The sequence below is a fragment of the Oreochromis aureus genome, linkage group 12 (genome assembly GCF_013358895.1).
Source record: "Oreochromis aureus strain Israel breed Guangdong linkage group 12, ZZ_aureus, whole genome shotgun sequence".
In the NCBI taxonomy this organism is placed as follows: domain Eukaryota; kingdom Metazoa; phylum Chordata; class Actinopteri; order Cichliformes; family Cichlidae; genus Oreochromis; species Oreochromis aureus.
Window position 1 is genome coordinate 24374946 of NC_052953.1, and position 25944 is coordinate 24400889.

The following is a 25944-nucleotide window of genomic DNA, read 5'->3' on the forward strand; positions in this document are numbered from 1 at the left end:
TGTAATATGAAACCTATATCTTCCAGTAATATAGATTTCCTACTTGCGCATTTATATCAAATTATGTACAGCATGTTTATATTGCCATTTGCCATTATGAAAATCTATACATGTAAAATATAGTTAGTAATTTTTAAATGTACCAGTGACTTACTTAATTTATTAGTCTTATAATGCAATTTTTTCGTAGGCCTACTGTAGATTCAAAATTGTATTTCTGTAAAATCCTGAATATTTTCTCTTGTATGCAGGGTCAATGCTTAAATATGTTCAAGGAGGATCTCAAGGACAGGATGAACCATCCAGTAGTAGTGCCATCCCTGGACATCAACCACCAGCCATTGTAGACCCTGCAACAATCCCTAGCCAAGAAGAACAAGAACCATCAACCACCAGTTCAGGTACAGTTCCATACACAAGTACCACTGAGAGTCCTGTCACTGAGAGACTATCAGAAAGTGACACTGTGGAGACATGTGTGCCCCTTCAACCGATCCTGCTCTTTGGCCAGCTCACATTGTAGATGCTGATCGTGTTGAAATTGTGCGGAGAGGTCCTTTTAATGTCAGCTCTGATTTTAATTTTCCAAAGGGGCCTGAGTATTTATTTGTAACAGTATTTTTAACCTCCTTTAACCTTATTTATTTGTTTAACTGTCATGTTTGTTGTTATTTAATTAAACAAATTCCACTGAGAAATTCAAAAGTATTAATGTTTTTTTTTTTTTTTTTTTTTTGGCGGGGGCACCATAAAGCATTTGTGCTTAGGGCACCCAAATGGCTAGCAACGGCCCTGGTCTACACTGATAGAATCTGTGCAAGCCAAGCCAAGTACAACTATAGCCTGTACCGTGTTTACATAGCTTATTAAAATCAAAGGAAGCAATCCCAATTGTTGCATTTAGTTATATTTCTGGGAAGGTGTGAGCTCTGTGGCTATGTTGCAGACGAGTGGAAGGATTTGTGGGCTTTTGCAAAATGTTCTCAGCTCCATCCCTTTCTGTTTTCTGTACCTGTCGCTTTTACTTCCTTTTCCCTCTCAGCAACTACAGGAGTTAGCAAAATGGCAGTTATGATGCTTGCGTACATTCTTATTCACAAGTGCTGAATGCCGCTTTTATATTCTGTGCTCAAATCTTACAGGATGAAGAGGGAGCCCAGGGAGGAATGAAGGCAGGAGACTGCGATTATCACTTCATGTTTCCATCATGTCTTACCAAAGGTACTTTGCCTTCCTCTTCCTCACGCATGAGCACAAGTGTCTCTGACTAAAAAGAATGAGCTGATTTGATCTTGAGGAACATCTTTTTTCCTTCCTCTTGCTCCTGGCTTTCACTCGTTTTCCTCTAGTAATACAAAATTTCCGTACCAAACAAACTGTGGCATTTCCTGTGCATGTGTGTATGTGTGTGTGTGGCAGCTGATAGTACATGCAGGAGAATTCAGAGAGTTTGTCTTCCAGCAAGAACAACATGAGATTTTCTAATGATTTTGATAATCTCAAGGTGACAGCGAGATTGTAAAACAAAATGAAAAATGAATGTGGTGGTAATTGTAATTACTGTACAATATAAAGCGCCTTGAGGCGACTTTTGTTGTGATTTGGCGCTATATAAATAAAATTGAATTGAATTGAATTGAATTGTGAATTTATCACACTGAGTCAAATTGTTCTAAAGTGCTGTTATCATTACAGTGCCATTATAGCGCTGTATTATGTAAACAAAGCCCTCATAAATGTACTTTGACATACACTATGCCAGAGTGATAAGGAGTTCTTCTTAAATATTCTTTTACAACAATGTAGAATATGTTACTGTCTTCATAAATTGGTCTATACCTTAACGTTACTTTCTCTAGTCTCACTAGATGTCAGAATATTGCAGATGGCAGTCAGCTGAGTTCTGTTTCTTACCTCTATCAATTCAAGTGTGTAATCCTGTCTACGGTGTCCACTACAGGACAAACAACTCTGGCTGCTGTTCATCTGCAGTGAGTGTAGGCTGTAAGTCTGATGTTTACCTAAGTTGTCAATCTGTGTCCATGTCTATCTACTGTGGTGAATGCTGTTGAACTTCAACAAGGCTTTAAAACTTTTTTGTCAGTAAGCACTGATGTTTTTGCTGCTGTTAGCCTCCATTCTTTTAGCTGCTGTTAGCCTCTGTTCTGTTAGCTGCTGTTAGCCTCTTTTTGTTGCCGCAAGCCAGGGTTACTATAAATTTGACATTTTTGGACTCTGACACTTAATAATAGAATAAACTTTAATTCTAGGTGATAATGTAATCAGATTATCAAAGGCAAAGTATGATTTTTTTAGAACACTTGATGTTAGCTTATAACTAGCTGTTGTTGCTGTTGTTTAGCTATTTTGTTGTCAGCTGTCCAGAGACAGGAGGGTCACATGTTTAACCTGCTGACAATGAGTAACTGTAACAATATCAGGAACAAATAAGCATGTCTATGCACGTTTTCGTGTGTAAGAGCACCAATTTCAGTTCGAATGCAGCCGACAAATGCGTCCTCCTTTTCCCCCAATTTGAAGGATGGGTCGGGTGTGTCCTTCGTGGCCCACCATATCCCAGAATTCATAGCGCGGTCCAACCAATTCCAGTTTTCAACAATGGCTGACGCTACTAAGTTTTTAATATTCCTCTTATTAATCTTTCTGGGTCACAAAATAAACTTTTAACATATTTTCAGGCGAGAATGTAGCCATGTAAACTTCAAATATCTGCTCGGTTTATCAAGATATCACATATTTGCAAAAGTGCGCCGACGTTTTCGGAGACGTCTGTTATCCACCAGCTCGATAGCTAGCCGGGAGCTCGAGGGTCACTAGAGTGTTTTATTTGTTCGTGAGTAAATCGGTTTGGCTGAGATTAAAGTTATTAGATTAGATTAGATAAAATAAAACTTTATTAATCCCCCGGGTGGTTTTCACACAGCTGAATAAACGCCAAACAGAAAACTGATTAAACAGAAGTGTGAGATGGTCGAGAATTTACACCAGTGTCCTGTTATATTTTAGATAGCAAGGAGCAGACGGCCGAGTTTATTAAACTCCACCGAGACAGCAGTGACGCAAATCTAAAGGCTAGACTGTCCAATTTAACAGCCGTTTACTTCCGGCCTACCCGACCTTCTGAGGACCCGGCCCACGTAGACCGCGAAGGCCAGGTCCTCAGGAGGATGCAGCCCATGAATTTGGACACGACCTATATGTGGCTAGTCTCTAGTCACATACATAAAGTGACATTAGGCAGAACTGTGACTATAAATATAACATTCTTTATAATAATAATAATTATTATTATTTTTATTATTTTTATTATTATTAAAAGGTCAACAGCAAAACAACAAACTCCACAATGATGCAAAGGATTGTAAAGATTAAAGATGTAAAGATTTTTGGTTAAGACTTTCTAATTTCCCTTTTCTGTACTCACCTATGGGGGTCTTTGGCGCTCACTATGATATGAACACATTCTCTCTTGCTGAATGCTCTTTCTATCCACGATTTCTGTGCCTGCAACAAAAACAACACAAAAGAAAAGACAAAAGAAGTCAGTGTCAAATAAAGGAGCTATGAATTGAACATGGAGAAGTGACACACGGCAAAAACAGCCTTACATTAGTCCTTCAAGAGCTCAGAGTCCCGCTTTGTTGCATGGCAAACAGAGCATACAAAATAGGACCTTGGAACAAATGTCTTAAAAATACTTGTAAAAACATCTCAACCTTGTTCAAGAACGGAACAGCACAGTGGAATGACACACATACGCAGATGCAGCACACACACAAAGACACATGTAGTCCCTGACCCATTATTCAAACACTGACACTCGGAGAGAAATGTTTTATGTTACTCAGTGGCTAGATCTCAAACCAGATGAGATGAAGAGCTGGGAAGTCGAAAAGGGATGATAAATGCACTGAAGCGGTAAATTATGTCAGAGGTCTAGTCCTTAGACGCGCATATGTGTAGCCAGCTTAGTGTGAGTATATTCCAGCTTCATGTATGGGTGCACATTTGTTTGAAAAAGTGTGGGTAGATGTTTCTACGTGTGATTTGAAGCAGCCTGTGAAATGATGCTTTTGTGAGACACATGTGCTGCAGGTCTGAGTGACAGAGTGTCTGACTGGAGTTAATTAAGACATGACAGACACACAGTGGAACCACATGTGCAGCACAGGAAGAGAAATTATTAAAGTGCTTTTCCTGGTCTTAGCAAACACTCAAATCACTTTACACTACAAGGCATAACTTTTGCTTTTTTAAAAAAATATTAAGACCACACACACATACACATACACACATTGATGGATCAAAGGTAGTTTTTTGGTTTCATCATGTTGTCCAAGGGCATTTCCACATGTACATTGAGGAGGAGCTGACGATCGAATCCCTGACCTTGTGATTAGCGTATGAGCCGTTCTGCCTCCTAATCTGCCACACATCTATATACAGTAGATATTTCCACACATAGAGGCATGATTAAATACCGACCCATAGCAACCTCAGAGTTGTGATAGCACTGAACAATTTCTGGCAGAGTTTACAGTGACCTGTAAATAATAATGTTGTACTTTCACAATATATAAAAAGTAAGACAGCTAACAGGTACCGTGAAATGTCACAAGGCGAAATAACTAAATCTTTTTTGACATTTGCTTTGAAAATACCCCTCAGCACTAACAGGGAAAACACTACTGTTTTCTGGTGGTATTTTCCTGTGCGTGTGTGTCTGCTTTCTATCACGTTGCTACTACAAGGTGATTATCGGCATGTCAGCTTAAGTGTTCCTTCATTGATTCGTTACAAGCTAGATACATTTTAATGCCACGCCAAAAGAGATCAATGTCTTTGCTTTCCTTTTTTTGTAATTGTATTTTAACTTTGGAAGTAAAAGTTTCTAGGAAGAGACTACGGGAAGTTTTGTGGAGACAGCAGAGGTCCAGAACAGGACCGAATGCCATTCAGCCAACCAGATGAGATACCCAAACTCACAGAGCAGAGGGAGCAGAACGGCCATGAAAACAAAAGAACAGAGCTTTTTTTTCTACTCTGGGAGAGCTGCCCCAGCTTTTCTCCCAGCCAGCACAGCAAAGAGCTGCTTGTACAGGGCTTTCCCCACAACAACACACGCCCCATCCGCCTGACTGGCCCTGTCACACCAAGGTACGGCAAAACCCACCGCAACTGTCCACAATCAGGCCGGGCCTGCACACAGCCACACTTACCCTAACACCAGACTTCCCACGATTAACCATTACTCTGGGGGGCTGATGGGGCTGCTTTTTACAGATCACCCAGCCACGATGACTCAGCGGGCCACAACAACACCCCCAGCCCCCATTCTTTCTCACATTCTAAACCTGTGTATTCATCCGCCAGCTACCCTTGGTACAAAATAGATCGGTTACATGTTTTGTTTTGGGGTTTTTTTTTTTTAGAATTGTTAATATTGACTGAACTGATAACAAAATCACCAGCAGCAACACAAAATTGGCTGCTGGTGAGTATCTGGTTTTAGAAGTAAGGACCAGAGTGGGTCTACCCAAGAGGATCCAATACAAAGATTGTCTTCCCCCTGGATCCCCCCTGTGCAGGTCTGAATTTCCTTCTTTCTTCACATACCGGATACACATTTGCTTGCATCTGATTTTCTTGCTCTTGCTCTTCCTCTTCTATTCTTTTGTGTTGCTTATGAGATTTGACATGGTGTGATGAGATGGCACATGGCCTGCACTCCATTGTGTAATTAAGATTTATCGCCGAGGAGCACTTGTACACACGCACACACAGACATGTCTAGCAAAATATTGGACTGATTCTTATGCGTGCATGTGTGTCTCGGGCCTGACATGCAGCAAGTGTGCAGCATTTGACAGTCTGTAAGGGTCCTTGACTCCATTACACTTCCACCACCTCCACCCTCTTCTCTCTGTCCTCTCATCCAGCTCCCTTACTATTGTGTCTCTTCTTTGTTATTGGCACTGGCAGAGAGCTGAATTGAGAACCATATCCAATCAGCCACCTAATCTGTCCGCTCGCTCCCTTTTCTTTATCTTTTCCTCTTAACGGACACAAATGACTCAGCTCTTATTTGAGCATACAGGTGAGCCGGTGGACTGTATACAGAGAATGTTTTAACATTAAATATATCGCCATCGCTTTTCTTCCTAGACTGCTTTAAATCTTTATCTTCGACTCTTTGTGGAGTCTCACAAAGAGTCGAAGGTGCCTCACAATGAATTTATTTTTACTGCCAGTTCAGAGATGAAAGCAAGAAAGTGGCAAAGCTGATCTCTACTTTTGGTTCACTTTGATTTTACACGCATCAGAAATGACATAACTCAAAGAAATATTGCATTTTGGAAAAAAAATAAATGTCAGTAGATGCTGAACAAATATATGATGCAATAAAGATGAGTTACAATCAGACCACATTTTTGATTATCACGAAAGATTAAGGCTTCATACCCTAAGTTGAAAGCAAAACAATTTAAGGCAGAAATAACAGCTTAATTACATAATTAATAGAGTTCTCGTTCTTATCGTTCCCACATTTAATTTAAAATTAGACAACTAGAGAATACCAGTGTAAAGATTTAAATAGGATATTGTGTAAGTTTTAATGTGCTCAGTTATCTTTAACACATGGCACCTTTTTCAGTTTTTTAGCCAGAATAGGATCTAAATAGAATCTCCACAAATAGAGACTGTAAAAAAAAAAGAGAAGTTGATGCAAATAAGCATCAATGATGAAAATAAAAAAAAAGGTCAGGCTGCTATGTAGAGGTTTTTAAGAACAAGAGTGTGACGCACATGTGTCTGGATTTGTTAACTCACCTGTATTGTTTGATGTGCTGCATTGTTGTGGCCTTTCCTTCATAGTCAGTGTTGATTTTGATGTTAGAGACATGATCCTGCCCAAAAACCTAGAAGCAACTAAAATAACTTGATCAGAGCACACCTGATCAGGCAACCTCTCTGTCCACGGGCAACTGATGTACTCGGGGACTGATATCATTGTTGGAATGTGTGTGCGTGTGTGTTAGTGTGTGTTTGCATGCAGGCGTGTGGATGTGTGGGCGGGTATTTCACTCGTGGTGTGGGGACATGGCTCTGTTTTCACATTCATATTATTTTATTTTCCTTTTTCACACAGACAAAAAATGTCTTTCAAAGAAAAACCATCAAATTTGAAAATGTAAGTGTGTTTTAAGCCTGTTTTTAATCATAAAGTGCATGATTAGTAATATGTATTATTTTGGCTTAGTCACTTGAGTGTGTAATATAGTGTATATTCACAGTCTCTGCTAAGTTAACAAACTGAGGACTGGAATAAAATAATTTTAAAACAATCCTACCTCAGAAACCAGCTAGCTAGCTAGTTACAAGAAATAGCACGAGTGTCTGACCTCTGTCAAATATTCAAAAGTCTGTGTCCTTTCTCAGAAACAGTGAGCGCATCCACTTCTCTTCAGTACCTCACCTGTTTAAGCTTCAAATTTAGGTTGGAGAAACGGTTTTCATGTGTATGTGTGCGTGTGTCCCTTAGCTACATTTCTGTCAGAGATCAAGACCCAGTGGAGTGTCTGAATGGCAGGACAGCCTATTAGGTGGAGAAATATGACATTCGTCTAGGCCTGCTCACCATCCTTATTTTGTCCTCAGTGACAAACACCCAGACACACACAGAGTTGTACATGAGTTTTTCCCTTCCACCTGCAGTTTTCCTGGTGCTTTTTTGGAGTGCGAGGGCATTTTCCAACCAGTTTTCATAAAGGGGATTAAGAGAAGTGTAGATAATACACACCAGGTTTAATTACCTTGAGCAGCAGGGGAAACTGGGCACATAAGACTGTAATCTCAAGTAAATTAAGTTATCAATGCACAATGCACAAGCAGGACAAAACACAGTTGGGAATGAGAATGTACTTTCCAAAAAATGGTCATATTGCTTATTTTAAAGACAACAACGAAATGTGGATGTAAGCAAAATAATCAGAAACAAGGCTGTTCTGAAGTTTGGATGTAAATGAAATCCTAATGTGTTCAGTTTCTTGATGCATTCAGAATGTTTGGAGGAGTCCAAATTATCCAGATACTGCTGGGTGCCAGAGGAAGGTGTCTGTACATCCGATAATCAAAAAGCAAACAGAAACAGACAAACCCTCACCTAAAAAGAAGCAGTAAGGATGACATCATCATTTTATACTTTTCACTTGATTAGTGCACACACACACACACACACACACACGCACACAAATACATCTGAGACACTTAGTACCTGCTAGAGGAAGTATAAGATTGTAATAGTATCACAAATGCTTGCTAAGCTTTAATGAGCACTGCAGTGTATTAAACTCTCAGTGAAGTGCAAAAGGATGACCAGAAAAAAGTCATGATTTTTTTTTTTTTGAGTAGTAAAGTGGACAAATCAAATCTGTCCTATTAGCAGCAAATACACAGTTCACAGCAGAATGGCATATGTAGGCCATATTTCTTTTGCTTCTGCTTTTTGCAGATGATACTGTTCTGTTGGCTACAGCATGTGCTGAACTCGAGCTTGCACTTGGGAAGGCGCCATTCCTGAGGCTGTGTGCAGTGATACTGAGGAGCTTAGCTCATGATTTCACCCCAACTGCCAAACTTTTTTAGACACTGTGGCTCCACTGAAACCAGGAGGCCCGAAACCAAATCTAAGCCCTGGTTTGGTGACAGAAGCGGCGCAGTCGGACGAGAATGCAAGTGCAAAAAGGATAATGTGCAAGTGTCACTTCAAATGTTAAGGGATTGCTGGCTACATTATCAGGAAACAGTGAAAGATGCCAGAAGAAAACACTTCACTGAGGTGTAGTGCCAACAATTTTACAACATTTGTAACATTCAGAAATTCAGCCTGATTAAAACATCTACTCTGGATCCCTAAATGTCTTTTTTCTTTGTATCTATTTTTACATATCATACATTCCCCCACTCATCTATCGCCAAGAGCTGTGTGTGGGTAGTGACCAAAGGAATAAGATTGCTGATACATGAACTTCCTTTGAAGGGTAGCCGGGCTGCCACTTAGCAATAAGGTGAGCAGCTTGGTCATCTGAGAGGGACTCAGAGTACAGCCACGAGTCCTCCACATGGAAAGGAGCCAGTTGAGGTGGTTCAGGCATCTGACTAGGCTTCCTCCTGGGCGCCTACTAAATGAGATGTTTCAGGCATGACCTGGCAGGAGGAGGCCCTGGGGCAGATACAAGATGTACTGGAGAGATTATATCTCTTGGCTGGTGTTCCCCAGACAAACTGGAGGAAGTGGCCAGGTATCTCTGCTTAGACTGCTGCCCCGGCAAACTGGCAATGACAACTGGCCATGTACCTGAGCCTCTTGTACTGCATATAGAGCAATGTTGACATTTGGATGAGAGTATACAACTCAGTTATATGCTATTGTATATCCAGATATTAAGAGGCACATTTAATTTACCACTGAAAAAAAATGATCTTCCTTCGCAAAACTAATGCATGATTTCAATTACATTTAATCAAACTCATTCTGATGCAGCACATCTATAGCAGGTTGGGTCCAATTAAACAAACCTGTCCTGCTGAAAATTCTATTCTGCATTTTCAGTTTCAAAACTAATGTGTTTACGTCTCCTTATCACAGTGCATGAATTGATTTTTCGTTGTTTATATGTAGGCAACACTATTTTAATATATGTAATATTGTCGGCTGTAATAAATCTGGAGTTTTTTCACATCTAACAAAGCAAAGTGAAACACCTTTCCGAGATACTTGTTGACAATAACATCACATTTGCCATTTTTTTCCTGCAAGATTTCATGCTTCTATGTGAAGAAATCAGAAAATCGATGCCTGCTGGTTTTGTTGACTGTAAATAGTGGTTCACACAGACATTTGAAGGTCTTGCCAAATAACGAGCCTCTAATGGACTAGACGGGTACCTTCCATTCAGATTCTCCATCTGATGAATGAAATGAGCAGCAGAGGTCATTTGGCTTGTCCCCTCAAATCCACTGAGCACACTGGGTGCGAGTGGGATGCTTTTGCACATAGATGAAATTCAAATGAAAGCGTGTAGGATGCACGAGTTAATTAAGACATAAGCATACAGTAGCAGTGAATTAGTTCAGAGTTAAATAGATCTGAAGCATTACGGACTTGGCTGAGTGATCAGTGTGGCCTGGTTAACACTGATGATAAGGTAAAGCAAACAGTTTCTAGGGTCAGTATGCAGAAAGGAGTCTCTAGAGTTATTACATGCTCTGAACACAGAACAGTCAGATCTGAATTAACAGAGTATCACTGAGGTTGAAACAAATTCAAACAAAATCTAGTAATGTAGATTGAGCATGCTGATCACCTAATAGCATATGTTAGATCCCGGTCTCCAGAGGTGGGAAGTAACGAAGTACAAATACTTACAAATACTGTACTTGACAATAATTTTCAGGTATCTATATTTTTTTTTGAAACCTTTCTATTTTCACTCCCTACATTTAAAAAAAGGTCTGCTATTTTCACTCCTTACATTTACATCAGTAGCATCATTAATAGCATTTATACTCAGGAGTTAAAGTGGAGCGGAAGCAGTGCAGGTTTCTGTAAGTTGCGGTTGTAGTACTTCAGAATCTAGCTAGCACTACAGAAGAGGAGAAACCATTAAGGGAGTGTTTTTTTCAGGTCAGGTAATTTCAAACTCAACACTTTATCAACGTTCAAATTCATTGTTTTCATTTTGTGAAAGGTCCTGCAAAACAAACTAAGCTATACTAACTGTGGGTTATTCAAATGCTGCATGAAAATACTGGGTAGTTTTGTCCAGTAGATTTTCACATTTTTCTTGAGTAAAAAAGTTGCTTCAGTACTTCAACTTTTACTGGAGTATTTTTTAACACAGGTATCTGTACTTCTCTGCCTGTCTCTGAGGTATCTTTAACCTATACAACAAGTATAAGCTGAAAACCATTACACTATAACTAATCCCACAGGCACAGTGATCTCTGTAAGATCAAGAGTTATTTCACTGGTAAACAACACTTGACTGTAACTTAACAACTGACCCAGCCCCCCAACAAACAATGCCAGCTGCCTGTACTTGTAATAAAGATGAGGTCAGTGCCTCCAAAGGCAGGTCTTGTGAAGGAGAGGAAGTGAAGTGAGGCAGCACTCACTAACCTGATGCAGACACCAGTTATATCTTCCGGTCTCTGCATCAGAGTAGCCAGCAAAAGTGCAGGCAGCATGTATGCATGCATGGTTTCGGTCTGCCACACATTCACATACCAAGTGAGTTTTCCACTTGTTTCAGCATTTTCCAGCTAAAGAGAGATGCAAAAGATGAAAACTGAAAAATAGCAACAGAGTAACCGAGCTGAGTTACAGGAATGTCAGTAATAATTTGTGCATTCATGCTCCAGTAGGTGTGATTATTTTGACTTAGTTATTCATTAGTTCAGGTATGAGCGGCTACCATCAGCTGCCTCTATCTGTACTTTTAACTATACTAAAGTTAGAGAAAATAAACTAACGCTGTACATGTACATCTCTGATCAACATCTCGTAGTCACTTCCACTATCTTATGTAAAACACACAAGATAACCAAAGTGTTTTGTTTTTTTGCACTGTTGTGTCCTATAACAGAAAAGCCTAAATCCCAAAAAGGCGTTTCCAAATCTGTTCCACTGCTCTCCTTCCACTGTTATAGAAAATTGCACAACACACAGGCAAATTCAGAGCAGCTCAAACCGAACTTTCTCTCTCTGTCGCCCGTCTGCTCACTGTGCACTGTCATAGTCCCAGTATGCAGGAATTTTGTGGGAAATATAGACAGTACTCTGACTTCTCATAGTATCTGACAGAAAGAATAATTAGCTTGTGAATACAAGACAGAGGATTTCCGCCCCTTCAGGCAATTGCCAACAGTTTCATCATGCTCCCTATGCTGTCCAATTAGAACCATGAAACAAGTTTAAAACATATCTTAGGAAAACTCCAAACATTAATAAGCACCAAAGGTAAACACAGAACACTTGTTTAAATCCTGTAATTCCTTAGGTGCCACTGGGAATTGTTTTAATTACACACAATGCATCCAAACTTGAGGTGCTGTATAACAAGACTATCAGTGCTTTCTGGATTGCCTAACTGCACATATTGTATTTATTATCCACCTGACAAAAAAGGGCAAACAAAGCACTTTACACTTTGAAATCTGGCTTGTTTTTCCTCTACACTGGCTGCTTTCAAAGAAATTATTCAAAAGCCTTAAAAATCTTACGCTAATGCTTATGCACATTTCAGCACTTTTAAGTAGAAGGCGCTATAAATTAGGCAGACTGCTGAATACACTGATTTCCAGCTCCAGTGTCAGTTTACATAATGTAAGTCGATTATCTATAATCTTTCTGGGTAACTAATACCAGATCAGCCTCATCTGTCACTGATTTTTAAACTCAATGGCCTTGAGGAGACCTTCACTGAAATGAACTGGAATGGGATTTCTGCCATCCCGATGAAAGACTTACGACAGGTTACGATTTATGTAATGACCTGAATCAAATATATTGATTCTACTGCAGCTATGTGACGTCCTACAAGAGTGCAGACAGTAAAACTCTTACAGGAGCACATATTTTATTTATTTACGTTTGTCCTGGGTCTGATTTATATAAAATTGAATAAAAATTCTAAATAGCCCTCAAAAAATACATAAATAACCCTCCACAACATTTCATTTACTAATGGGTTTCTGTGATATTGGCCTAAGTGCACATCCCCACTGTGGTCCGTGTTCTCAGCATGCATATGACATGAAGAAATCATGTTGTGATTTTTTAAAAAGACGGAGTGCCCACATCACTGATATGGGTACAGCTAGAGATACTGTAATTATAAACTCAGTGGTATCAACCATATCTGATCTAAAATAAATTGTCTTGGTGAGATGGCAGTGTTTAGTGCTGTAGGAATATGTGCTCTAAAAATCACCTGAATCAGACTCAAACAGTGGGGCATTTTCACAAAAAGAGAACATTATATCACACATATCCTTTGCTATGGTCTGCATATATTCTGTAAAGCAATTTTTTAACTTTGCGTGTAGAATAATTTGCTTCTTTTTTCATGGATAAAAGAACTGTGAAAACAGTTCAAATGCATTAATGCTTTTCCTCATTTTTTTAAAGGATAAACTAGATATTTAAATTAATCACAGGGAACTGAACACGTGTACTTGTACACTTCAACAACAATAAGTCTGTAACATTAGTAATTATCACATTCGTTAGGAATAAATACATAGGAATAAAATTTGTCTGCTATATATTACATGCAATGACTTGTGTGCCTGTGCGTGTGTGTTGAATATGTGAGGGTAACAAGACAATGCTTGCTTGTTTTAGGTCCCGTCATTTTCAATCCATCTCCTGAGGCTAGAATAAGCAGTACTCTTTCCCACAGGCCTGTGCTAAGCCTAGTTGAGCATCTGGCCATGCAGGCTCTAATCAACACTGGCATGGCCATTCTGTCTGCGACAGAGGGGGGGAGAGCTAGGAGACAGGGGGCTGATTTCAGCACCAGAGTCGATGAGGAGGTAGGGAGCGGGGAAGATGGAAGCAGATGTAGGCGATGCGGGAGATATCGGGTGAGCGTGGGTGAGGCAGTGGTGGTTAAAGATAAAGGGTGTACAGTAAGACAGAAGAGAGAGAGAAAGAGAGAGAGAGTGAGGATGTGCTGTAAATTGAATTGTGTCAGGGAGCATGTGTGTGAGTTATGAGGGTCAAAATGTCACATGAGACCCTCAGTGAGTAAAGCCAAGGAATGGCAAGAGATTGTACAGGCAAGAGACAGCAATTTCGAGCACAGTTATCACAGCTGTGTATGTTTTGTGTTCATACTATATGAAAAAAGCTGGATTTTAGTCAGGTTTGTAGCTTCTTCTTTTTTTAATTTAATTTGCAGATATTGGTTGGGGGAATTCAGGTTTGGATTTATGAAAAGTGCACTAATGCCTCCTCATGGCTGCTAAAATGAAGGTGAGAAATGAGCAAAAGAGAAGCGGAGGGAGGGGGTGTAATAAACTGACAGACAGATGAAAGGAAACATGAGTTCATCTGGTTTATCTGCGTCCAGATGAGGGCAGAAAAGTGAGAAACTTCGCCCAATAAGAAATGGGAAGCCGGCAGAGACGCGGAGCGATGAGGGAGAGAGTGAAAGGCAACAAGTCAGAGTGAATGACAAGCGCAGCAAGCAGCCGGGTAGATGCAGTCAGTCTAATGATGACTTGTCATTTTATTTAACTGGGGACTGACTGACACGCGTCGAGAGTGTAGCTTGAAGGAAACGATGGCAGCCCATAAAACGAATGAAAGAAGGAAAAAGGAAAAAGACAAAGTTTGTACTTTTTCAAATGGGTTTTCATTCCGTTTGATCTGTAGTTTATATTTCCCTGATACTGTACCGCACTGGGTGTCGCAAATTTCTGTGTTCTGTTGGCATTTTTCAGATTTGTTAGCGGTTTTATTTTTCAAGCCAACTAACCAACTACTGGGCGATGCATTTGTCTCACCAACATCAATTGAAGGTAACACAGAGGATGTTAAGCAGATGCTAAGAGCAGTTAAGCAAATTATTTTCAATGTTTAACAAATGTTAATTTATATTTGCATATATTCACATACAATATCAATGTTATCTAAACGTATCTGTAATTTTATGGCAAGTTTACTGGCAGTCACTGTTTATCAGAACTTTGACATATAGCTGGTTAGAAAGTTAATGTCAAGGTAAAAGGTAGTCATAGCTTCTGGGTCTGTAACATGAACCCATCGTGTTCATGTCTTAAAACTTTAACACCAGCAGCAAAATCAGGAACCATCAGAATTTTCTCTCTAACCCTAAATGGTCGACGAGTAATAATAATGTGAAGCAAACCTGCATTTGTTCTAATGGCCAGCAGTGATTGCATAAATAAGTCAGATAAGTGAGATGTATAAACGTCCATCACCCACTGGACTCGTTCCTGAGTTTCTATAGACAGAATCTCTAGGCATAGCCAAGTGGCGGAAGGATTTCAATTGGGTGGTCTCAGAATCTCATCTCTGGTTGTCACAGATGATGTGGTTCTATTAGCTTCATCGGGTGATGGCCTCCACCTCGCACTGGAATGGCTCACAGCTGAATGTGAAGCAGTTGGAATTAGAATCAGCACCTCTAAATCTGAGGCCATGATTGCCAGCCGGAAAAGGGTGGAGTGCCCACTCCGGGTCAGGGATGAGTTCCTGCCCCAAGTGCAGGAGATTAAGTATCTCGGGGTCTTGTTCACGAGTGATGGGAGAAGGGAGTCGGAGATTGACAGACGGATTGGTGCTGTGGCTGCAGTGATGTGGACCGCTGTACCGATTCCATTGTGTTGAAGAGAGAGTAGAGTGTAAAAGCAAAGCTCTCAATTTACCGGTCAATCTACTTCCCTACCCTCACCTACGGTCATGAGCTGTAGGTAGTGACCAAAAGAACGAGATTGCGGATACAAGCGGCGGAAATGGGCTTCCTCTGAAGGGTGGCTGGCCTCTCCCTTAGAGATAGGGTGAGTTTAGCCATCCGGGAGGGGCTCAGAGTAGACCCGCTGGTCCTCCACATCGAAAGAAGCCAGTTGAGGTGGTTTTGTTATCTGATAAGGATGCCCCCTGGGTGAGGACATGTGGAGATATCCATTTTGTAAAATATATTCTCTATTAAAGTCAAAAAGGAAGTAGGGCATGGCTGTGGTAGTCCCATGTTGTGATTAGCAACTTACTATTCACTAGCTGGGCCCACGTCGTCATTTTATGTTTGTCAGCGTTTTAGTAGGTTAAGGTGAATGCTTGGACATGAATTGAGCTGCGGTTTGGGGAAGGCTCTGGGCCTGGCAGATCCCCATTTACTTAATAGAAGTGAAGAAGTTAAAGAATTCAAAAGGGGAGGGAGGGAGGTAGGGGAGGTAGGCTCCTCAGGTGGGACTTTTCCTAGCTATGCAAAAGTCCTAGGTTGACTGTGCTTACGCAGTTAGGCCCCCTTGAATGAGTTGCCTGAGGAGAAAAGGTTCGCAGAATCACTTCAGTAAACGCATTTTTGTAGAAGTGCTTTTATGTAACGCTGCTACGCTCTCATACTGTCTTAAGCCTTTTTCTTGTGGACAGCTGGAGAAATGATAGCAGAGTAGCCATTCCTGTTATACTTCTATGTCCACTTGAAGTTTGGGACACATGTGTAGTTGGCATATTGTAATATGATGTCTGCACAGATCCCCATGATCACCATCTGATGACGAAATTTACATCAATCAGACTCAAGCGTCTGAATATCTTCTCTTGTCTTCAGTCTTTTAGTTGTCTTGTTTATTTTCTCTGTTCTATCACTTTTATTCTTTTATTGGTACTTATTATTATATTCAAGTTTCCGAATTTCACATCACCTCTTGCTTGTTCCATCTGGTTTCAAAACACCAAGAAAGCAATTGCTCAACGTAAGTCTATAAGATGGTGCGTCCATCTTTTATATGCTGTCTTTAAATCTGCCTGTGGTGCTCTGAATAGTTGCTTGTTGTACATGGCTCCACGGCCCTTTGAAAAAGACCTGTTTTAAATCACTGAAGAAATTTCGAGTTGTGGGTGACAATCAGATATCGTCACCCAGCGATTACACTAGTTCTCTTTCTCTTCACGTGCTTTATCTTATCTGTATCTCCGCCTGTCCAACAATGCTGTACCTGTCATTGCTTTGTGGCTTTTGCTGTTGCACAAAGTGATATGTTGTTTACCACACCACTGGCAATATGAGCTGGGCACTCAACATGTCACCGCCATTATTATGAAGTGCCACATTCGAGACCAGAACACGAGCTGCAGCGCCTCGCCATGCCGAGTTATGTGTGTGTGTCTATGTGCGCACAGCAGACCAGCTCCAGTGTGCTGTAATGAAGTTTCAGGTGCTGAGGTGGTTCAGACCGTCAGCTGTGAAATTGCTTCTCATGTGACCAAAACATTCCAGCCAACAGAGAGTTTAAAATATGTGTGTCTGTGGATAGGAGCACGAGACAGAGAGAGAGAGGTGGCGGATAAAAGGAGAATGAGAAAAAGCTGCAGTAAACTCTCTACGCCATAAAGGCTCATAGTATTTCCCTGTGAGCCTGTCTGCTCTCCTTACATTGTCCTTTCACTTTCTCACTATCCCACTAATATAATGCATGTATTTCTGCGGTCAAGTGTACATATCCATTTATTCATTTTTAATGCTGTGAGCCAGTGCAGCGATCAAACGGTGACGCGGTTTCCCTACTGAAACTCAAAATCTGCGTGTTGGGAATCTCATTGTTAAGTATTTTAAAAGGCTTTAAAAAACAAGCAAATAAATAAATATTTCTAAAATTGCTAGACTCGTTACAAAATACATTAATCATGCATAACTGTCTGAGCTCTAATTTGACATAGTCGTGTGATCAATAGGTTTAATGAAACATTGAAGCTATAATAAGTGAGGGAACTATTGAGAAGGAAAACGTTTTGTTATGGAATAAATGGAAAAGAAATGACTTCTTTTTAAGAGCGTGCCTGTGTCTAAGCATCAAACAAAAGACAAATTATTTCCTCGACACAACATCTCATTTTTGGAAACACAAGCAGCGTTGTACGGATTCCTTTCAGCACACCAGAACATGTATTTTTGGTTACTGAGCTGATGGAGAAATGAGAAGCTCTATCCATTTCTCACACTCGCAACGTCGTACAAATACAGAAGACGCGCACACACACACACACACACACACACACACACACACACACACACACACACACACACACCAATACAAACACACACAATATCCATCTTTCTTTCCCCTCTATGTCTGTCTCCCCGTTGTTTTCAGCGCAGTAGGAACAGCTGACAAGTTTCCTCTTCTGGCATGCCTTCAGCATTATTTCACAACACAAGAAAATAACACACAGTGCCTCTACCAAAACTAGTAAAACTATAGCCAGACCTTGCCACTACACCATAAAAACAGTGTCCTGCATGAGAATCGAATCCCTGCACCCAATCTGAATCATAGATTGAAAGCTTCCATCAGTGCTTTGGATCAATAAGCTGTTTGACTGATTGGTAAACTTGATCAGACTCCCATAATTGAAACGGAGTCAACTTACACATAAAGAGGAGCGGAAGGAAGTCACAATTTTATCTCCATGAAATTCATGTTGAGATTCTGTTTAATTATTAATAAAGCTCTAAATAAGTCTAAACAACAGTTACGTCAAAGCACAATACGTTGTACAGTAAAGTCACAATCAAAGAGGTAAAACAAAAAATTTCTGTTGATTCTTTTGGTCCTTCTTATTCCCTCCACCTTCCAGTTCTTCCATGTCTCTGTAGCCCATCTCAGCGCCACTGACACAGATCCTGGCAGGGCAAGATGGTGTTACCATGGTTACTGAAAACTAGGAAGATCCCCGTCATGCTTCCTGTGCTCCCCCCCTCCCGTAGCCCCCTCAGGCATAGCTCAGGAACCGGAGTGGTGATCTCTGGATACAGCGGCACACGCGTACAGAGAAAAAGGTACCAAAGGATATTTACACATTTGCCTACAAATATTTTTGTTTTCTTTCTGACAGGCAAATGGAAATGCATTATAAAAAGAAGGAACTTTAATATTGATAAAAAACAAATGAAGAGGCGAGCGGCTAATTTATCCACTGTGATTCTATACGTCTGGTGGTATCTGATAGACTTTCCCATCATAAATGGCCCCGTAATCTATTAAAACAACACAGACTGTGAACAAAGAACTGGAATTAAAACTTGATAACATTTTTGAAAAAAAGAGTAAAAGCTAAACAAAGAAAGGTTGGAACTTTTTTGTGCTTTCATTAATTTTTCTTTATTTCTAAACTAAATCACTGACGCCAGATCAGTTGGTAAGAAAGTTGGTAAAACATTTGTGCACAAAACTGTACAAAAGTCATAAATAAAAATCCTGCGGGCTTCTTATTATCTCATTGTTGCTTCACTGTCACACTAAAAACTTTTTTGTGTTATGCAATTTTTTGTAATTACAGAGGAAGCTCATATTTCAGGGATAACTTGTTTTGTGCTTACCTCTTTTGCCCAAGGGATACTTTTGGGAAATGACAAGAGGAAGACGGCCAGTTAATAGAGAAACAATAATATTTATCATCTGAAGCAACAAAAAAAGCAGCAACGAGCTCTTTTATCAGTATTAACTAATATATTGTATTGGATTCACCACAGATGCAACTGCATCTTAGTTGCATAGTCTTTGCTTACATATTAAAATTTTTATACAACATTAAGCATAACTGGTACTTCCTCAGACAATTTTATTTAGTAAATTTGACATTGGCCGGCGGCTCTCAGACCCTAAGTTGAGTATTACCGTTACATAAGCTTCAAAGTTTAACAAATTATTCCATGTTGACATTTCTGTGACATGCTCTTTTCCATGGAAGGCGCATACTATGGTGATTTGTTATCAGCCTGAGGATTAGCTGTCAGACAAGTAATGGTGCTGACAGATCTGGGTGCACACGGCTCTATCAGTGTTTCATGAACAGCCTGTCACAAATCAGCTTTGTCGAAACAAAATAAATGCAAATGTGTTTAACAATCGACAGTAGATTTTATTATTTTTTGCAAATGTACTAAAGAGCGAAAAAACACACACAGACGCACACATACAAAAAACTAAAATCCAGCTGAACTGAATGAAGACGTATTTCACACATGACTTATAGACCTGTTCCTTTTTACATGCATTATATTTTCAGTAATACATGTTTTTTTTAAGGATTGACAGGCCATAAAACAGAAAAATAAAGAGGTTTTCTGTATTGGAGCTGTAGACAATAAATCACGTGTGAGTAAGAGCTACTTTGTTTGTGTTTGCAAGGAGACTTGGTATTGAATCTTTGGTCAGAGCTACAATGACAAAAAGCTCTTTACTGAGACCTGAGCCATAATCCTATTGACCCTCTCTGTGTCTTTCTAAGTGTACATTACCCCTTGTTTCACCCAGGGTCTCCTCTTTTTAATGTATGGGACTGTTTGTGGTAACATACAGATAGAGACAGGGACACAGGGAGAAGGACATAGAAATCTGATGGACTTACAAGTGAGCCATTATGGGACAGAATTAATTATAAATTCACTGTCAGGCCTACGGAGCTTGTTCAACTCACTCGCATATTAAAACACAGATATGCAAATTAATTTATCCTGTTATTATTTTTATCTTCGTTATATCACTATGTACAGTCAGATGGCAAAATGGCTGTTCCTAATATGATTAAATCCATATTTTTCTTCTTCTTCTTCTTTGCAAGCTACATAGTCATTGAATAAGACAAAGCAACTATTTAAAGGGACTATTAGGGTCATGGTTTGATGAACACTTATTAACAGATATGCCTGAAAACACATTCCAGTCACACTGAACTAAAAGTTGTTTCTATTTCTGATAAATAGTAGGTGTACTCGAAACATCATATAATACTACATGCAATAAATAAGGAAATTGGAGTTCTGCAGTGTGCAAACCATTAATTCTTTTCTATACTAAAAATTGTTCACCAAATTTATTTACAAAGAACAATCTACATGTAATGTCGCTGTTTGTTTTGAGATCAGCTACTAAACGTAATGCATGTAATCTGTAAGGATTGAAGAGTGCCATTAATCCAGGTACCCTGAGCAGTTTACATAGCAAATTTCCCCCAAATTGATTAACATGTTTATGAGGAGTTTGAGTATATGCTACAATCATTAGACTAAGATGATAACAAACAATGCAACTTTTGTTATTTGCTTTTAATCTCTCCACACAGGTGTTCATTACTCCACAAGCTGCACTTGTCCAATTTATGTGGAACCTGTGCATATCTTAGGACACCCTTCACTGGGTTGCACATACGGCACAGACAAACTCTTCCAACCTTTCTGATTACCTGCCTTTCTCTGTGTGCATGTCTTTTTTCCACATTTCCAGAGAGCCAGCAGAGTTCAGCAGAAAAGAGTTTTACTGTGCTTCTGAGACACAAGCATCTTTGACTTTCTAGGAACTTTGTTTCAAAACTTAACAAAGCCTTTTTTCCCCAATCATAGCGATGGGGGGATATGCCAAAAGGAAAGCTGATAACAACCTCTTTAAAATGAATTAATCTCTCTGTGTGCCTTTCTACGTCTTCATTAGCAGAGTGTTCATTGTTGTCTGGGAGTGAGATAGAAGGTCAGAATGACCCCGTGTAGTATTCAGGGAGACTGGATAAGTTGTCAGAGAAGCAGCTAAGTGTGCCTGCTAGCTGTGCTGAGGCAAAAGATGTTTTGATATTTAAGCAACCGTCATGTTGTGGAAGCTGTGGCTAAGCTTTCAAGATGAATTAAAGCTGTGAGGATGTCTCTAGTTATGACACTGAGGCCACCTTTTAGCTCGGAGTGACCACAGTGCCACATGTGACACAATCAATTAAATCTGACGCTTTTATCAATGCTAGCGCTCGCCTGCTTCCTAACACTACTCCTCAAAGACAAAGACTTGTTTTTTTGTCCAGAAAAGAGCTGATCAAATGCTGTCGAAAGGCTTGGATGTATTTTATGCCAACACAAACAACTCAAACTATTTTTAGAGGGAAAAAATTATAAAATTAAATGTTTTCCTTGTTGGCAAATGTAGGAGGCCAAAACAAGAAGCACCCTGAGGAGTGGTGACTGTAAAGCAGATGGGCCAGAGCAACAGGCACAGGAAAGGGCATGAGAGGAGGCTGGTGAGGCTGACAGGGGGCAGCTCGCGGAAAATGCCTGAAAACTGTTCAGTCATGACTTTTACATAATTTCTTCAAATGTTGCATAAGATTGTCTCCTACTGACATAATGTGTGTTGGGGTGGTGCTGTTTGCAGCCTCTCAGGCTGCTGAGTTTCAGACCAAACTTAAAACTGTGTTACACTGCTGTGTCTAATGAGGAGGAGGCTCAGTGCAACTGAGCTGGGCTTAGATTAGCAAGGGCATACCGCGGCTCAGAGAGGTGAGTCTCTAGATCTTATGCGACTGAGGCTAGAGTGTCTAAGTAGAAATGTCTGTTCTCCTAGCTGTCATCCAGGGAAAGAATGTTGATAATTAATGACTTGGGAGCTTTATGCCTGTTACATTTCCAGGTGACACTAAACCCTTTGGCAGAACTCTAGCAATAATTGTGAAGCAGACAGATTTCTTTGGGTCAAGACTGCATTTGCTAAGACAGGAGAGCAGTTAAGGTCACACTAGGGAAAACAGAACAAAATTATTGCAACAGTGAGCAATGAACTTGTGATCCTGTTGCTTTAGAAATGGTTTCTTTGCCGAATGGGACCGGATCTTATACCCTTCACAGTCAGTTGCCGTCCTCAAAGCAACTTCGTAGCGTCAAGACTGCAATAAGATGCAATATGATTGAATGTGATCAGGTTTGCAATTACATGCAATCTGTTTCTGATAATACCACAATTACCTGTGATCCGCTGGTGCAAATCTGTTGCCGTCCGCATACACAGAAATTCATACTGAACAGACATCAACGACTTATATGTAGAGTCAAGCCGGAACCTGATAAATTTGAAACAGAAATGCAAAATTTCCTCCACAAATTCAGACGTAGTCGATGCAGGACGACAGTAAAATGACCTAGGTGCTCGGCAGCTGGCAACCAGTTGAGTCGCTCTCAGGACAGACTGATTCTGATTGATTGCAACGTGTAAGTGATCTTTGTGCATTTATGAATTAGATGATTGTTATCTGCAAACGTTTGCAAAACTGTCTGAGAGAGACTGCAGTTGGTCTCACAACTACTTGCACTAAGTCACTGAAAGCATGACAATTCATATCAGAGATTCATGTCCTATTTTCATCTGATTGTCAGATTTCTGAATTCAGCCGCCAGCTTTGTGTTACTTGACTACACCTAGAATTTAAACAACATACTGTAGATCACTGACAAATATATAAATCTGTTTTTTGGACCTGTCACATCCTGCGCTACAAAAGCACCAAACAGCCTCTTTAACAACAATTCCTAGTTCAAATCTTACATTACAACCCCACCTAAATCTGTGTACGCATGCAATGATTTGCTAATTTATTCACAGCACAACACAGAAAATATATCAGGTGTTTAAACTGGGCTATTTTACTATTTCATGAAAAACACAGGCTCCTTTTGAATTTGACGGCGTGAACACATCTAAAAATGTTGGAATGGGGACCACAAGAGGCTGGAAAAGTAAGAGGTACTAAAGAGAGACAGCTGGAGGAACATTTTGGAGCTAATCAGGTTAACGGGAAACAGGTCAGTAACATGATTGCAATCTTAGAGAGACAGTTACTCAGAAGTAAAGATGAAAACTACCCAAAAAAATGCATCTAGAAATTGTGGAAATGTTTCAGAATAATTTTAAAAGTAATATTGGTAAGACTTTCAATAATCATCATTTACAATACATATAGATGATACATATAATGTATCATAATGTAACAATACAATACATATAATATCGTAAAACAATTCCAAGAATCTAGATTTGGTCTTGGCTTTTATCCTTGTTCTTTGTGCGTAAGTGGCGAAGCTGAAAATCAATACTGGATGCCCGTGATCGTCCGGCTCTCAGACGGCAATGCATTAAAAACAGGCGTGATTCTCTCATGGAAGTAATTGCATGGGCTCAGGAACACTTCCACTAATTATTATCTGTGAACACAGTTCACTGTGCCAACCACATCGGGTAAAACTCTTTCATGCAAAGAAGAAGTCATACGTGGACAGGATCCAAAAAATACTACCGACTTGAATGAAATGAACTGAAGCAATGCAGAAAACTGTTTTGTGGTCAGATAAATCAAAATGTGATTCCTTTTCTAGAAACATGAATGCCATGTCCTCTGGACTACAGACGAGAGGGACAGCACTCAGTGCAAAAGCCTGCATCTCTGAATGTATGGGGGTGCATTAGTGTCTATGGAACAGATATCTGGAGACCATCAATGCTAAAAGGTAAATAGAGATTGTAAAGCAACATGTGCTCCCATCCAGATAATGTCTTTTTCAGGGAGGCTGCTGCATATTTCAGCAGGACAATGTTAAAACTGTATACTGCATCTATTAAAACAACATGGCTTTACAGTAAAAAGAATGAAGAACTGGCCTGCCTGCAGTCCAAACCCTCCAGCAACTGAAAACAAAAAAGAAGATCCAGGACTGTTGAGCAGCTAGAATCCTCTATCAGAGAGCATCCCTCTCCCAAAAGTGCAACAGCTGGTCTCCTAAACTTCCAGATGTTTATGGGCTGTTGTTAAAAGAACAATGGATGATACACAGTGGTAAAGATGTCCCTGTCCCAGCTTTTTTGGGGCGTGTTGCTGAGCCATTATTTTTCTTAACATGGTACATTTTTCTCATTTTAAACATTTGATGTGTTTTGCATATGCTATTGTGAATAGGATATGGGGTTGTGAGATTTCAATTCAATTCACTTTCTTTTACATAGTGCCAAAAAACAACCTCAGTTGCCTCAAAGCAATTTGCAAATCATCGCATTCGGCTAATATTTACATTTAACACATCGTCCCAACTGTTTGGGAATTGGGGCTGTATTGGCTCAACACACTCAAGCACTCCAATACTTTTAAGAATACTCACACACAAACACACACCCTTTCTGTGGTGTCAGGTAATTTCTGCCTCTGTCTGTTTTTTCCTCTTCTCTTCATTTACATCAGATCGGTCCAGTGTTTTCCAAGCACTGCTCCAAGAAACCTATGAGCAGGCATAAAACTGTGTGCCCAGTTCCTGTGCTCGCAATGTATTTCAGCACAGTATATGAAACTCTACTATGTTTTGATGTAATTTATGGCTGGGCATATCTCCTAGTTTCCTCAGTGTTGGCTCAGTACAAGTCTCCCAGGAGGTGTGTATCAATATAAGAACGAAAGAGGAAATCCGACAACAAAAAGTGCTGTTCATCTATACTTGACACTGCACTTCCTTGGGCAATACACCTGCTACATTTGAAGTAGGCAGGCTGAACGGACAGCAGACACACAGAGATCCCTTTATTTATTACTGAGATGTTCAGTAATACAACGGCAATAAAACAAAATAATTGCCAGCCAGATGTTCAGCATTTGGCATTTACCTTTGTTCATCTAATTTACACAATTCTCTCTCCAGCCATTCATCCATGCATACATCCACTTATCCATTTTCTTAACGGTTTACCCATTTGTGTGGGGTGGGAGATGGTGGGGGCTCGCAAGGACTCTACTCCCTCCTCCACCCCCTAACCCTTGCCCTGTTTTGAATTTGAATATCATGCAATGTAATTTTGGTTTCTTTCTTATCTGCTTTCTTAAGACATCAAGAAGAGCATCCAAAGCTTCTATTAGCAGGTTCAGCGACTCAGTCCAGTGCACACAGTACTAAACTGTAGGTGGATTTTCTCTTGCTGTGGGAATCAGTGGACCGATCGCCCTGTGCTCAGCCTTGCCCAAACACACTCACAACAAGAGCCTGTCAGCTAAATCAAGATGAACCCTGGCCTTTAAGAGAGGCTGTGGGAAGAGGAAGAATAGCAACGCTCATTAAAATGATTTGCCCCACCTACACTTTAAGGCCATTTCATCATGCTGAGATGCACTATGTTTGAAAAGAACTAGAATAAAGAAAAGTAAAGAAGTGAAAAGTATTATTTCTCGTGCCTTTCATGTCACAAATATGTAGTTTTTAAGGTGTACTTTGACGGGGTAATCAAAAAGGAGAGTCTGCATGACACCAAACTGCCGTTTAGCAACTGCACTGGTTTAGACATTAAACTTTAGTTGGTGTCTCATGTATAAAAAACCCAATT

General features: G+C 40.0%; 1 long non-coding RNA gene across 1 annotated transcript; it reads left to right on the forward strand.

The window, feature by feature from the left end:
* The first annotated feature begins 370 nt into the window (after positions 1-370).
* Positions 371-25713, forward strand: LOC120443141. Its single transcript, XR_005615176.1, has 5 exons — positions 371-401; positions 1143-1221; positions 18413-18614; positions 23961-24092; positions 25452-25713. It is a non-coding gene; the product is annotated as an uncharacterized LOC120443141 (long non-coding RNA).
* Positions 25714-25944: the final 231 nt, after the last annotated feature.